The sequence below is a fragment of the Lepidochelys kempii genome, chromosome 18 (genome assembly GCF_965140265.1).
Source record: "Lepidochelys kempii isolate rLepKem1 chromosome 18, rLepKem1.hap2, whole genome shotgun sequence".
In the NCBI taxonomy this organism is placed as follows: domain Eukaryota; kingdom Metazoa; phylum Chordata; order Testudines; family Cheloniidae; genus Lepidochelys; species Lepidochelys kempii.
Genome location: NC_133273.1, coordinates 10535636 through 10550610, shown reverse-complemented (window position 1 = coordinate 10550610; position 14975 = coordinate 10535636). Strand labels below are relative to the sequence as shown.

The window sequence follows — 14975 nt, the reverse complement described above, 5'->3', positions numbered from 1 at the left end:
CTTTTTGGCCTGAGGGCCACATCGGGTTTCAGAAATTGTGTGGAGGGCCGGTTAGGGGAGGCTGTGCCTCCCCAAACAGCCAGGCATGCCCCGGCCCCCACCCCCTATCCAACCCCCCCGACAGTCCCCCTGGGACCCCTGTCCCATCCAACCCCTCTGTTCCCTGATGGGCCCCCCACCAGGGACTCCTGCCCCATCCACCCCTCCTGCTCTCGTCCCCTGACCGCCCCTGGACCCCCTGCCCCCCGCCCCCTGCCAGCCCATCCAACCCCACCTCCTTCCTGAATGCCCCCCCGGACCCCTACCCCATCCAACCACCCTTTCTCCCTAACCGCCCCCGGAACCCCTGCCCCCATTCAACCCCCCTGTTCTCCGCCCTCTGACCGTCCCAACCGCTATCCACAGCCCCAGCCCCTGACCACCCCCCGTACTCCCCTGCCCTCTATCCAAACCCCCTCCCCCGCTCCCTGCCCCCTTACCGCGCTGCCTGGAGCACCGGTGGCTGGAGACACTGCAGCTGTGCCGCCTGGCCGGAGCCAGCCACGCACCGCGGGGCACAGAGACTGGGTTCGGCCGGAGAAAAGCGGGGGGCGGGGGCCGGGGGCCGGGGGCTAGCCTCCCCAGCCAGGAGCTCAGGGGCTGGGCAGAAGGGTCCCGTGGGCTAACTGCATTGTAGGAAAGTTTCCAGTTCACCTCCTTCTGGAGCATTTCGGGATTGGTCACTGCCAAGGGGTAGATACTGGACTAGGTGGGTCACTGGCTGGATCTGTTAGGCCAAATCTATCCAGTGTTCCTATTGCCGGTGGGACTTTTCTTCACATTCGGTCTCCCAGTGAGGAATGGCATGGTCCAAAGAGGACTACAAATCATGGTCTGAGGAAAACATGTGTCAAGATGCTCTTACTCATACAGGAGTGGATCCTGCTGTCCTTCCTAGTGCCCGGGGGGGGGGGGGGGCATGCACAGCTGCTGCTGCATGACAACGAACTGTGTCTTGTCTCAGGTTGGGACGTTCTGCTTCGAGCTACCAGGATCACACTATACCCTGCTCCACAGGATCCTTTCTGCATGTGTGTGAGAGAGGGCGGGAGAAACACGAGAAGGAAGAACCAGGACCAGGGGTGCTGGAAGAGGGAGGGCCAGGGTGCCAAGCTCTCCCACTTTTCACCAGCTGAAAAGGCGAGCGACAGGAGGGAGGAGGCAGAGAGGAGCGAACAGAGTCTTGGGGGGGAAGCAGCGGTGTAGGAGTGGGGCCTCAGGGGAAGAGGCAGAAGGGGGCGGGGCCTGGGGAAGCGGCGGGGCCAGTGGCCCCCACCCACTTTTAGGGAGCTGCTGCCGCTCCTGACCAGGACCCTGTGACCTAGGGTCACCAAGAGGCATGGTCAGATCTCCTTTCAGGGATACAGTCCCATGTTGTGTTTCTGGCCTGATACTGCGAAGTGCAGAGCTTGTCCTGTGACATCCTGAGCACTCCTGCCCAAGGCAGTGGATGCTGCTCAGCACTTCCCACGGCTGAAGCCCCTTTTTAAAAGCTAATGTCCTGCTGAAATTCAAGTCACGTTTTAACACCAACTTTCTTAGCCCGTGAGAGCTGGAATTAGCCGAGGAAGAGAACGGTTAAAACCTTCTCTTCCCCATTTCAGTCATGTCAGGAGAGATTATAGGAGAACATTGACACCCCCGACCTTCCTGATATACTCCCATTCTGTTCCATGCCTTGGTGGGCTGAATGTTGCCGCTGTACATCTCTGCAGCAGATTTAATAATTTTATTAAGATGATGTTAAAATAAAAAGAAAAAGGTACAGAATTTAAGCATAGAAGTTTCTGGTTATCAGGGAATAAGGTACAGATTATCAAGGGGTGCGAAGTTTGGTTTAGGATCGGGTGGCATAAGGAATACATAATCTGCAATATCCCTGATTTGAGGTAAAATGTTAACGGGTCAAAGTACAGACACTGAGATATGGGGGTATGTTGTCCCAATAATGGCTATGTTCAGGTGTAGAGTATAATGAGTGGATACGATGATGAGGATGGATTTACCCTCATTTGGTGAGATTTAATGTTCAGTGAGTTTATGGTTCCAGTTCATATGGTCCAATGGGAAAAGTCTCTCAGTCCCTTTCTTGTAGTTGATGCATGATGTCATACCGGCTCACACCTCCTGGTGCTGTCGGTGGCCGGTGATGTGTTCGATGTAGATGTCCCTGGACCATTGGATGGTGTCCAAGACCATGAGGTGCCGCATGAGCCGTGTGTAGCGTCAACCGATCCCACAGGTCCACAGCACACGCTCGTTGCAGGGGTCCCAAGCGCCCAGGGCTCCGACGATCAAGGCGTCCATCTGCACCTCGTAGCCCTTCGCTCTCGGGATGTCGGCCAGGGGGGGCGTATTTTTCCAGCTTACGAGCTCGGGCTTCGTGGAAGGCCGGGGTCCTGTTCTCAAAGGAGACTGTGACGTCGACGAGGATGATCTTTTTCTGGGCCTCGTCGGTGACTACCACATCAGGTCGCAACTGGCTGTCAGTACCGGGGATGGCGCAGTTCACAGCGACCTCCCCCAGGTGCAGTGCGATGGCTTTCACCAGGCAGTTCTGGATGGCTTTGTGGCACAGCTCCCAGGCTCTGGAGTGGGGCTTGCAGCTCCACAGGACGTGGGGCAGGGTCTCGTTGGAGTAGCCGCACTTCCTGCAACGCGTGTCTCAGTTCCCGTGGCGGACGGCTCCATTGAGCCGGACGCAGTTGAGCCGGGCACAGTGGATGAACCGCCAGATGGCGAAACGGGTGAAGCCACCCCTGGGAGGCAAGTGGTTGCTGGCGTCCCACTTGCTGGTCAGTTTGAAGGCTTTACCCTGGCCCGGTTTACGCTTCAGGGTTTCCATGTACAGTGACTGGATGGCTGCTTTCAGGGTCCTCTCCAGCATGCCCCTGGCACGTGGGGTGACGATGGTGTTGTCGTTGGACCTGATCTGTGGCACCAGGACTCCCAGCTCCTGGCGCTCCTTGCACCACTCCCAGCGGCAGCCGATGCGCTTCCCCAGGCGACGCGTGGCATTGCGAGTGCGGGACCACAGTGAAGCGATGTCGCATTCTAAACTCCTAGGAAGGATCCTGTCTGTGTTCTTGTGCAGCAAGCTAAAAAAAAAAAAAAAAAAAAGGAAAGGGGAATTTTTTAAAGGTAGTTTACAAAACTGGAGCCTAGAGTCACCTAACCTAGAGGTTACACACCCACCAGCCTTTAATCTGGCTCAATTTATGGTGCAATAATCCAGGTCCCATTCCAAGGGTCAAAACTGCGAATCAGTTAAACATTCAAGAGCCAGGTCCTGTCTGGAATGCACTCAGAGACTCAACATCTACTATCACAAAATTCTGCCCAGCCTGAAAATCACAGAATGAATTGCACAGATTATTTATTAAGAATGACATCTGCAGATAATTCATACTCACACAACTAGATCCTCAGGAGGTGTAAATCAATTGCCTATGCATATTTACAGCAGCTGAGGGTCTGGTCCTTAGCATCTGTAAGAACTCACAGATGATGTGTTAGGGTAATATCATCCTGGAGATCTTGCATAAGTAGAAAATATTTAATGGATCTACATGGGGCTATAAAATACCATGCAGAATTAGAACAAGCCCCTTTCTCTTTGGAAACTACTTTGAGCTGAGTATCTGTCGTCATCAATTTAAAATGCACATAGATTTAATGTAAAAAAGGTGCGTGGTAATTAGACTTTCATATTCTATTTAGGTCACCTGTGTTAGAAAACGTATATCTCTGCTTTCTTGTAATTTTTCAGATGTAAATACACTGATCACAAGATACTGAAAGCTAGAATGCCACCATACCCAAAGATTTCCAGTTAATACAAATGGCTAAATGAATTAATTCCAGTTAATGCAGACGGCAGCGTTGTCTAGTGGTCAGGGCACAGCTCTGGGAGACAAGGCTTCCGGATTCTATTCCTGGCTCTGCCAGTGACTCACGGGGAGATCCTGGGCAAGTTTCTCAACCTCGCTTCTCATCCATCTGTGAAATGAAGTTAATAAGACAAAATTGCATTAAAGTTAAAAATTGTATGAAAGTTAAAAATTGTAAGCTCCTTGGGGCAGGGTCTGTCTTTTGTTCTGTGTTTTCACAGTGCCTAGCACTGATCCAGGAGTGGGGTGCTCCTAGAGGCTATCCCAATACAAAAAATAAGTAAATAATAAATAATAATAACTTACCTACTTCACAAAAGGTGTGTTGTGAGGCTGGGAAAGTGCACTAAGTTCTTTGGATCTACTGCACCGTATTATTGCCTAGAGCAGTGTTTCTCAACAACCGGTCTGTGGATCGGCGCCAGTCCCTGAGATCTCCCTGACACAGTTTAGGAAGGCAGCAAGCCGGTCCCTGGTATCAAAAAGGTTGTGAAACACTGATTCAGAGGAATACATGAGGTATGAATCTGTGGGAGCCCCAGTGAACCACTAGATGGTGCACTGGAGTAACTTTTAAGGGACTGTATTTTGGATTCCATGATTTTTGATCTACAGATGAAAGCCATGCTAGGGAGTTTCAGTCTGGCATGTGGCTAAGCCATGTCTAGATTTTTTGTTAACTGTCTGCGGTCCGAATGTTGGATGCTTTTTTGTTAAAATGTGCCACAGAAGCCTCCAAAGGGCGGGACACACAAATTGCAGAGGAGGAGGAGGAGGAAAGTTGCAGGGGGATTGTTTCCTTAATCTCAGAGTCAAGCATCATATGTAATGACTAAAATCAGGCAGCCGAGGGAGGTGGGAGCTGCATGCTAAGGACTGACCCAGTACAGGGCGGTGGGGCAGGCATCAGAGAGCCCCTGCGGGTGACAGGCAGACCAGGATACATGAGGACATCCGGGATCAAATGGAAGTGACAGTGGGAGCAAACGATTCTGATTTGCAGCAGGACCCTGCTCGGGAGGGGTGCACAGGGGCATGGGAAGCAAATTGCTCTCCTTGTTCTTTAATTATGCCACATTGTCTTCCTTTTATCTTACTGCAGGAGTCTAATTCACTGTTAATTAAGAGATCGTTTTCCAGCTGCTGGCGACTGTCCCACTTCCTTGATATATCTGATAGTTGAGTCCAGCTTGCTTTCCTTCTATATTTTTGCTTTCTTCCTTAGGGGGAATTACTGAATTGCCCAGGAGAGGCTCACTAGCCTTCCAGGCTGACCTGGGCCTGACCCAAACCCCAAGATTTTAGCACCCTCAAACTTTGCTCCCCAGTCCAATCAGAATTTGCAAATGGTGCCTGAGATGTCATAATGGGCTGAATGAAAACCTCGGGTCCGAGCGGAACATTCCCAGATTTTTGGGGCACTAGACGCCCGTCTCCGGATCCAAAGGAGAATCACGGGCCCATCTTCATTACCAGGGTGTAAGTGTTGGCACTGGCAGCTGTGTCCAGTAACAGTTGCTTTATAAACTCTTTGGAAAAGTGGTGGTGAAAAGAGCATTCAATGAAAACACCAAGAAGAGACGCAGGTCATTGCTTCTTGACCCTCCTCTTTTTTTAAGCACTCAGGAAAGGTTGGCTTGACAGCCCTGGAGTCTGAAACCTCTCTCCACGGAACAATTATTGGCATGTACCAGCTCCTCCCACTGTACCCCACTTACATACCTCCACCCTGCCATGGAGGGGTCGCCCTCAAGGCACGAGAGGGAAGCAGAGTCAATCCTGTGTGCTGCTCATGGATCCCTCTTGGTATCTGAAGCCTTTCGGCTAAGGACTGGTTGCATTAAAGTCAGCTTTTCATTTTAACACAGAAAGGTTGAAGGAATGCGGGCAATGGAAGCCTGGGAGCCTGTGATGCAGGGGATTGATGAATCCAGCACCCTACCTTGGAGAGTAGGCCAGTCCTCAGCATGGTGCATTCAGCCACAGGTTTCTCAGCTGTGCTGCCAACAAGGGGCCATGACCCTGTGGATACTTGTCAGGTCGGGACTAGGTGGAGAGGCCAAACTGGTTTCACAAACGGCTATCAGAGGCTTGTCAGCCATGATTGACAGAGCCAAGCTACGAATCGGTGTCCAAGTGGCAATAGGATCCATAACTGCCTTAGCAATTCCCATGTGCAGCGCTGTTATAGCCCTGTTGGTCCCAGGATATTAGAGAGACCAGGTGGGTGAGGTCCTATCTTTTATTGGATCCAGCTTGTCTCTATCACCAACAGAAGTGGGTCCAATACAACCTATGAACTCACCCACCTGGGGTCTCTAAAACCCCTCCTCTGGCAGATGGGTTTCTTTTGTGATTTCCCTGGCGGTTGAACAGAACACACAGTAGAGGTCTGGGACGGGACGCAGGGATGCTGCCTTTATGGATCCAGGACTGTGGCTCCCAGCCCGGGAGGCAGTTAACAAAGAATTGTTCTGTCCCCTCCGCCAGAGAGACTCAACTCCATGACACCCGGTGACTCAGCAAACAGTCCTCTGGGGTTCATTGCCCTGCTGAGGGATACCTGGACACAGTACAGGCCCTGTGTACAGGTGAGTGGCTGAGGGGGGCATACAAGATACCGGTTACCTCCCTCACTGTCACAGACTTGAAAGGTGAGACAGCCCAGGTGTGCTCGTGTGGCTGAGGGAGGAGGCCTGTTGTGAATCCAAGGTACACCTCTGAGCAGCCTGTGTCACTGCACAGGAAGAAGCTGATACTGCACCACTGGGAGGCTGCTTGGTGTTTCAACAGCATTATCTATTTTAGAAGTGCCTGTCTTCAGAGGGTGGTTCTCTTCTCCCCGAGGACCCCGAGACTCATCCCCACACTCCTCCCTGGGCGCCCACATCTTCTCCCCTAACGTTTTCATGACCATACCTGGCCACGCCTTTCTTCTCTTCAGTTCTGAACCCCAGGGGGGTCTGCAGTGCAGACTTCACCCTTTGTAGCCACCAGGCAAAACTAGCGTGTTCCTATCCGATGCCTTTCTTCTGCAGCTGTGCCCTCATTCCCTAGGAATGCTCTGCTCCAGGGCTGCAGCCCTTCGCAGCAACAGGGTTACATGTGGAGAGCCCCTTAGCCTGCGGTAGAAGTGTTCGCACTGGCCAACATCGATGCCTACTGATATACAGTTGAGATGCGAGAGCACCTTCCAGCACTAGAAGGAACAATGTGTCGTTTCCCTGTAGAATTTACCTTCTTGGAGTATCTTTGCTCACTGTGTCATGAACGCCCATCCTGCTGCCACCTTCTGCTGGTGTTCTGATTGTGCCATTCGTTCATAGTTTCCTCCCTTCTCCCTCCGGTGGCTCAGCTCACAGGCAGCAACAGGGCTTGGTGGAGATTCAATGCACTGCAATGCCTGATGAGGAAAGGATGCTAGTGGACCGGCGGCCTTGCTTTGAGATGGGCTTGTCCTTTGTGTCTCGGCACATTTTCTGCAGAAAGAAACTCCTTTTAGGGAGCTTGCAGAGGAATTCAGAGAGTGCCAGCCGACTGCTGCGTATTATATAGCAGGGAGGGGACTGGGTGCTCCTGTGTGACATGCTAGAATGGTGCTCTCCCAGCCAGGGTGAACGTAACCCACTGGTCAGTGTGGGTTACGTGTCCCCCTCTGAGCCTGATCCACAGAAGAGTCTGTTCAGCTCTAAACTAGAGAGCCTGGCTCATTAGCTCATGCTTTTAGCTTCGGCCATCCCCAGTTGAGTTCCCAGTGTCTGCAAAGATGGCAGCTGTCACACTCACAGAGCGAGAGCCCTCTGCGTGGGTAGAGTGCTTTGTAGGTGACCTTCTTTGTTCTCTCAGAGATGCCTGCATGGCTTGCCCTGAGCACCCTCTCATCCAGGGAAATGCATAAGCAACTCACCCGGTGCATTCAAAACACCGTGCGTACTCCTGACTGGCGTTACCCAGGGGAGAACGTAGCGTCTACGGCATCAGCTCCAGAGACTCGCCTCGGGTCAGGACTAAGCCACAGTGAAAATGCCATTGCCTCGTGACCGACAGGCAGGAGCCTCCACTTCCCCCAAGCCCTGGCTGAGCTCGCACGGAGCTGCTCCTGTGGGATCAGAAATTACAAACCAGGGACTGAAAAGTGCACTGCAGCTTTGGGCCCAACTTCTGCTCGGGCCACTCACTCCCCCCTCTGCCTCCCCGAATGAGCCATGACTGAGCCTCCAACTACCGCCAGTGGTTCAGATGAAGATGCCACTGTGAGGACGTTTCTCCAGACATACCCTTGGCTAACAGGCCGGGCTGGGAAACTCCTGGGAACAGTCTCTCTTTTGTGAGATTCCCGACATTGCTGGATATCAGCTGCTGTGGTCCAAGTTTTGGGTGGATTCTGGTTTGATTTGAATGGCTTCCTCCATCCCTTATGGGAACATGAAATATTTGACAAGGGTGTGTAACCTCTGCTATCTTGGCTGATGCACCAGAAATTGAATTGGGGACCTCTGGATTTAAAAGCATAAGCTGCTACAGCTTGAACTGAAAATCTCAGGTTCCCTAGCTGGGCTGCCGTGGACTCATCCTGTATGGATTGGGCACAGAGAGGGGACCGGTAACTCACACTCAGCAGTGCGTCACGGGCACAGCCTGTGAGAGGGGCTACGCTGCCCAGGGAATTATTCCATCTTTCTCCTCGCCAATCAATGCCAGTATGAATAATAAAAAGGAGCGACTACTTACGTGCCTCTTGTATCGATCGCCCCTGTTGTAACGAGGGGCCTCTGAACAACCCAGGGTTCTCCTGCTAACTGGTATCCCCATGTTTATTTAGCCAAGGAGAGGATTATTGATTGAGTGACTTTGAGATTTTTTTTTTTTTTAAATGTAGAGCCATAAAAAAGCTTTTTCTAAATTAAACTGAAGCCAGAGACACACAGAGCTGGGAGGGGCTGGGGGCTGCTTGTCAGGACTTTTTAGCATTTCAGTACAGCTTGCAGTGAGGGGAATAGTAAAGCACGGGCACTCTCAAGGTTGAATCTGATCATTTTGCTTCTTGGTTTTGATGTCTGTTGCCTTGGAGCCACTAAGGTAGAAAGCTGCTGTTTTCTCACAGGCTTGCCTCCTAGTCCCCTTCCCTTTTTCGAAGGGATCACAAACCCCACTGGATAGTGGCTCAGCTGTCTTGGTAATGCTTGTGGGTTTTCGCCTTCCATTTTATCCTAGGTACCTCTGTCCCTCTCCCCTTTTTCAAGTTAAGTGGCTGCTGTTGAAAAGGCTGAGTCTGTTATTCTATCTTTTCATTAATGGTTTGGATAATGGAGTGGAGAGCATGCTGAGAAAATTTGCAGAGGACACCAAGCTGGGAAGGGTTTGCAATCCCTTTGGAGGACAGGATTAGAATTCAAAATGACCTTGAAAAATCAGAGACTTGGTCTGAAATCAACAACATGAAATTAAATGAAGATAAGCACTTCACTTAGGAAGGAAAAATCAAATGCACAGCTACAAAATGGGGAAGAACTGGCTAAGCGACAGTCGTGCTGAAAAGGATCTGGGGTTACAGTGGATGAAAAATGGAACGAGTGTCGAGAGTGTGATGCAGTTGAGAAAAAGGCTAATGCCATTGTGGGGTGTATTCACAGGAGTGTCGTATGAAAGACACTGGAGGCAATTATCCCGCTATACTCAGCACTGGTAAGGCCCGAGCTAGAATGCTGTGTCCAGTTTGTGAGCACCACACTTTAGAAAAGACGTAGACAAACTGGAAAGAGTCCAAAGGGGAGCAATAAAAATGATAAAGGGTTTAGAAAACCTGACTGATGAGGAAAGGTTAAAAACTGGGCATGTTTAGTCTTGAGAAAAGAAGATTGAGGCGGAGACTTGATAACAGTCTTCAAATTCGTGAAGGGCTGTTACAAAAAGGACAATGATCAATTGTTCCCCATGTCCACTGAAGGAAGGGCAAGAAGTAACGGGCTTTGCTTGCCGCAAGTGAGATTTAGGTTAGATATTAAGAAAATCTTTCTAACTATAAGGATAATTAAGCTATGGAATAAGCTTCCAATGGAGGTTGTGGAATCCCCATCACTGGAGGTTAAGAACAGGTTGGACAAACACCTGTCAGGGATGTTCTAGGTTTACTTGGTCTTGCCTCAATGCAGGGGGCTGGACTTGATGACTTCTTGAGGTCTCTTCCAGCCCTATATTTTTATGATTCTGATTCTTCAAGGGCCTGGGGTGGCCTGAGCAAGCACCCCCTTAGCTCCAACTCAAAGGAAGAATCCTATGATGGAGCTCAACCAGAGCCTACTACGCCCTCCCCTAAATCCAGCAGCCTGACTCTGGCAATAAGTATCCCCTGATACCGATCTTTATTCCACAGCCACACACGTGTTATAAGACTGAGTGGACCATGGTGAGCATTTCTCTGGGTCCTAGTAGTTGTGTATATTGTCCAGATCCTCTGCTTCAGCACAGCTGCTTTGTGTCACAGAGCTGGAGCCCTCTGATCATTAAGTCAATTTAACCAGCCACAGGAGAGTCATCTTCCCTGCTGCTGGTGTGGCTGGAGGAAAGTGCATGATGCCAGAATCTCTCTACTTCCTGTTGGTCCGGGGCTCTCTTTTCAGCTCTCTGTGTCCACCGCAGCCTGACATAAATTAGAGCAACCCTCGGGCTGCCCTGACATGGTACTGAGAGACCAGCCCTGCACAGAGCATCACAGAGATCAAAAGAGTGCAATAAGACACCTTCACTCACTCACCCCTGACTTGTGCTCTTTGTATTGGGCCACGCTCCAGGATCCATGGCTATGCACATGTATTTATGTGTAGTTGCACGTGTGTGCATAGATTCGTTCTGTCTAGTGATCCCTAACATCCACATAGTGAAAAAAGAGAAACTGTCTACTCAAAAATTCATCAGACCACTTTCATACATTGCAAAATTGGAGCAACTCTGCAGACATTTCCTCAGCTCAAAGGAAGGCCCCCGAAGAGTATCTCTGGCTGACCTAAATACAGACAGCTCAGCCCCATGCTTTCCAGAGCACAAATTTGTTTAAGGGGGAAGTGACTGTCTCACAGCCATCATGTAGGATAATACATGGGCCAGAAGGAAGGGTGGCCCTGTGGGAGGTACAGAACCTGCTGCTGATGCGGGAGAGTCTATAAAAGACCTGTAGGCAATTGCAGAAGTGGAGTTGCGCTGAGATGGGAGAAGACAGGTGTTAGTTTCTGGAAGTCCCTGATGGGTGCCAGTGGAAACAGATGGTTGTCCTTTTGTGTGTGATGTAGCCTGATTCTATAATTGTATTGGTTGCCAATGAATAGTAATTTAATAGGACTCTAGGACCAGAATCAGATACAACAGAATTAAAACTAACCAGTTCAATATCTTGTTGGAACCCAGGGTGCATGGCAAAGCATGTCACACTGAGGGCTAAGCAAAGCCTTAGCCACTTTTAGTAACATGACCAGTAAAAACAAGAAAGCTGCAAACCACATAAACAAATAGCAGCAGTATCTTTGGTATCATTCCTTACATGTGCTCATATACTCACAACCTTCCTTGGGGATCTGGTGGTGAGAGACAAAGGACCAGCCCCATCCCTGGCATGCCAAATGAGTCCAGCGGTCCAGACCCAAATGCCCGAAGGTTGGTGGTAGATGATGACAATGAAGAACTGAAGGGTCGATGAGGATAGCTCACCACCTGCTTACATGGTGGCCTGGTCTGTTACAGAGCCTGAGGACTATCATGAATACTCATTCAGATACCCAGCCTCCCATGTCCATATCTAACTTCCTCACCCTCATAATATTGGGATGCCTTTATCCTACAGGTTAACATATTAATGCCTTTTAGCTCATTACCATACACGTCAACGGTTGCTAAAGCAAAACTATCCAAGCCTAGTATCAGTTCAAAAGTCCTGTGGCTGGCTAGTCTTGTTATGTACCAACTCCTGTCTTAAGCAAGCGATTACCCCAAATCTAGGGTAACTTTGGGGCTGTTTTATCTAACGAAGGGTCACAGGCCTATGGTTCACTCATGCTAACATGCTTAAGCCAATCATAGAATCATAGACTATCAGGGTTGGAAGGGACCTCAGGAGGTCATCTAGTCCAACCCCCTGCTCAAAGCAGGACCAATCCCCAACTAAATCATCCCAGCCAGGGCTTTGTCAAGCCTGACCTTAAAAACTTCTAAGGAAGGAGATTCCACCACCTCCCTAGGTAACACATTCCAGTGTTTCACCACCCTCCTAGTGAAAAAGTTTTTCCTAATATCCAACCTAAACCTCCCCCACTGCAACTTGAGACCATTACTCCTTGTTTTGTCATCAGCTACCACTGAGAACAGTCTAGATCCATCCTCTTTGGAACCCCCTTTCAGGTAGTTGAAACCAGCTATCAAATCCCCCCTCATTCTTCTCTTCCGCAGACTAAACAATCCCAGTTCCCTCAGCGTCTCCTCATAAGTCATGTGCTCCAGTCCCCTAATAATTTTTGTTGCCCTCCGCTGGACTCTTTCCAATTTTTCCACATCCTTCTTGTAGTGTGGGGCCCAAAACTGGACACAGTACTCCAGATGAGGCCTCATCAATGTCGAATAGAGGGGAACGATCACGTCCCTCGATCTGCTGGCAATGCCCCTACTTATACATCCCAAAATGCCATTGGCCTTCTTGGCAACAAGGGCACACTGTTGACTCATATCCAGCTTCTCGTCCGCTGTAACCCCTAGGTCCTTTTCTGCAGAACTGCTGCCGAGCCATTCAGTCCCTAGTCTGTAGCGGTGCATGGGAGTCTTCTATCCTAAGTGCACTTGGTACACTTGTCCTTGTTGAACCTCATCAGATTTCTTTTGGCCCAATCCTCTAATTTGTCTAGGTCCCTCTGTATCCTATCCCTACCCTCCAGCGTATCTACCTCTCCTCCCAGTTTAGCATCATCTGCAAACTTGCTGAGGGTGCAATCCACACCATCCTCCAGATCATTTATGAAGATATGGAACAAAACCGGCCCGAGGACCGACCCTTGGGGCACTCCACTTGATACCGGCTGCCAACTAGACATGGAGCCAGTGTCATACAGGAGGCAGGCCCTTAGGATCCTTGTATTACTGCTACGTAAAACAAAAGGCTGAGCTATCTGTATGGGTTCCAGGGAATTTGAGTAATGTCTTGGTGTATATTGTCTTAACGCCTGCATTTTTTTTGCTTGGTGCTAATAAGTCACCATCCACCTGCAGAATGGAATCAGCTCTTTTTATTTTCCCCAGATCTGGGGCATCATCATTACCACATGCAAGTGTCACTGAAAACCCCCCGCAAAACGGTCTCACTGAATATTTCTCCCAGCCGTAGCCAGCACACAGCCTGGATTCACTCCGATTCTATGGGGGTGAGGGCCATACAAACACCGTCCTAGATACTGCAGCTGAAGCCAGGTTCAATATGTCACTTTCTCCTGCATATGTTTCACACCCACAATCATAGCTATTTGCATGGCTCTAGGATTGATTGATTTATTCAACATAGTGAGCTGCATTCTGCCTCATGCACGTCCTTTTCCTTCTGTGGGGTTTCCTGGATGAAACTGAAGGCAGAAGTTTGCTCACAGTTGGGGGTTTAATGGACTAACGCCTAGCAGCTGGAATAATGCTCTCGCCTGTGGAGGTAAATCTACACCAACATGGAGGAACTAACAGGACCCCAAAATTCATAGAGAACATTACACCTGGTAAAACCAGGGGAATGGGTTGCTCCATACTGGGCCCATGATCCACCTGAGAGGTTCATTGCCCCCAGCGAGCCCCTTGCCCCTCTGGTGGCCTGATTCCCCATAGCCTACTCCACATGCAGTCATTTGTACCAGTGCAAAGGCAGGGGTCAAACATCATCAGGTGTGCACTCTCTTCTGCTGGTGTAAATGATGACACCACAAGCTGCAGGGCAATGGTGAATCCAGGCCTGAGTTTGCCACGAATTTCCCAAACAAGGCACGTTTGACCCTGTTTCAGGCTTTATCAAAAGCATTTTGCCCAGCACTGATGAGCAGCTTGTCCGCATCGCTTCTGGGCTGCTACTGCTCCAGCTCTGACAACTCAGATGAGTGGATCTCTGCTTTAATTTGCAGTGCCACCTGAAGGGAAGCAGGAGATGGAGACCCTTCAAGAAATGCCTTCCCTGTCTGCCAAGGGATGGTTTGTTGGAATCAGTGTCACTTCACTGCCAGGAAACCCAAGAAGCTCCATTCAGCGTTTGTGAGCAGTAAAGGCTATGGCCCTTTCAGCTGGATGCTGAGGGGAGGAAGATGAGAACACAAGGTTAACTCTAGTCAATCAGACACCAGTGTCCTGAAGTGCCTCCATGAATAATTGATTGTTCTCTTTGGGATTCACGTTGTCATGGGAACTGAAAGAGGAACCAGGATATCTAGGTATGAAGTGAACTTTCTTTGGGTCTCTCTCTCCCTTCAGCAGCTAAGAGCTGAAGCTACCTTTGGCAGGTGCTTGTAAGATCTTACATTGATTCTGAGATGAATTATCTGGCACTGAGCCTTCTGCTGTTCCTGCAGTTATTTTCTTTGATCGGTGAGTATTTCATATGCATATCTAGCTTTAGATGGCCTTTCATGTCTGGAAACCCTACTGTCTTTAGATTGCTGAATGTGCATCTGTAACATAGAGAAGTGTGTTGGATTTGTGTAAATACTCTTCCTGGCGAATTACACCTGAGTCCCTGTTACAGTTTACATCTCTGCATATCCAGAAATCTACCCTGATTTTTCCCCCTCTCTAAGATGTCCCATATTTTGTTCCCAGGTTTCATTTTTATCTGATTCACCTTCAGCATTCTTCACAGGTTGTTTATTTGTTTTGTTTTGTTTTGTTACAGGACTAATAACGTTATTTGTTTAAACCATCAGATTGATAGAAAACCTGGAAATTTACTTATGTGTGTTATTATCTGTCTATCTATATAGATACACCAAGGGTCAATTAGACCCAGTGTATCTTCAGTGGAGCAACATTTCAGGTGAAACTGGC

General features: G+C 49.5%; 1 protein-coding gene across 3 annotated transcripts in view; it reads left to right on the top strand.

The window, feature by feature from the left end:
- Positions 1-14975, top strand: part of LOC140900003 (trypsin-3-like) — a 32279-nt gene that overhangs the window by 4525 nt on the left and 12779 nt on the right. The gene's annotated exons all lie outside the window — the stretch shown is intronic.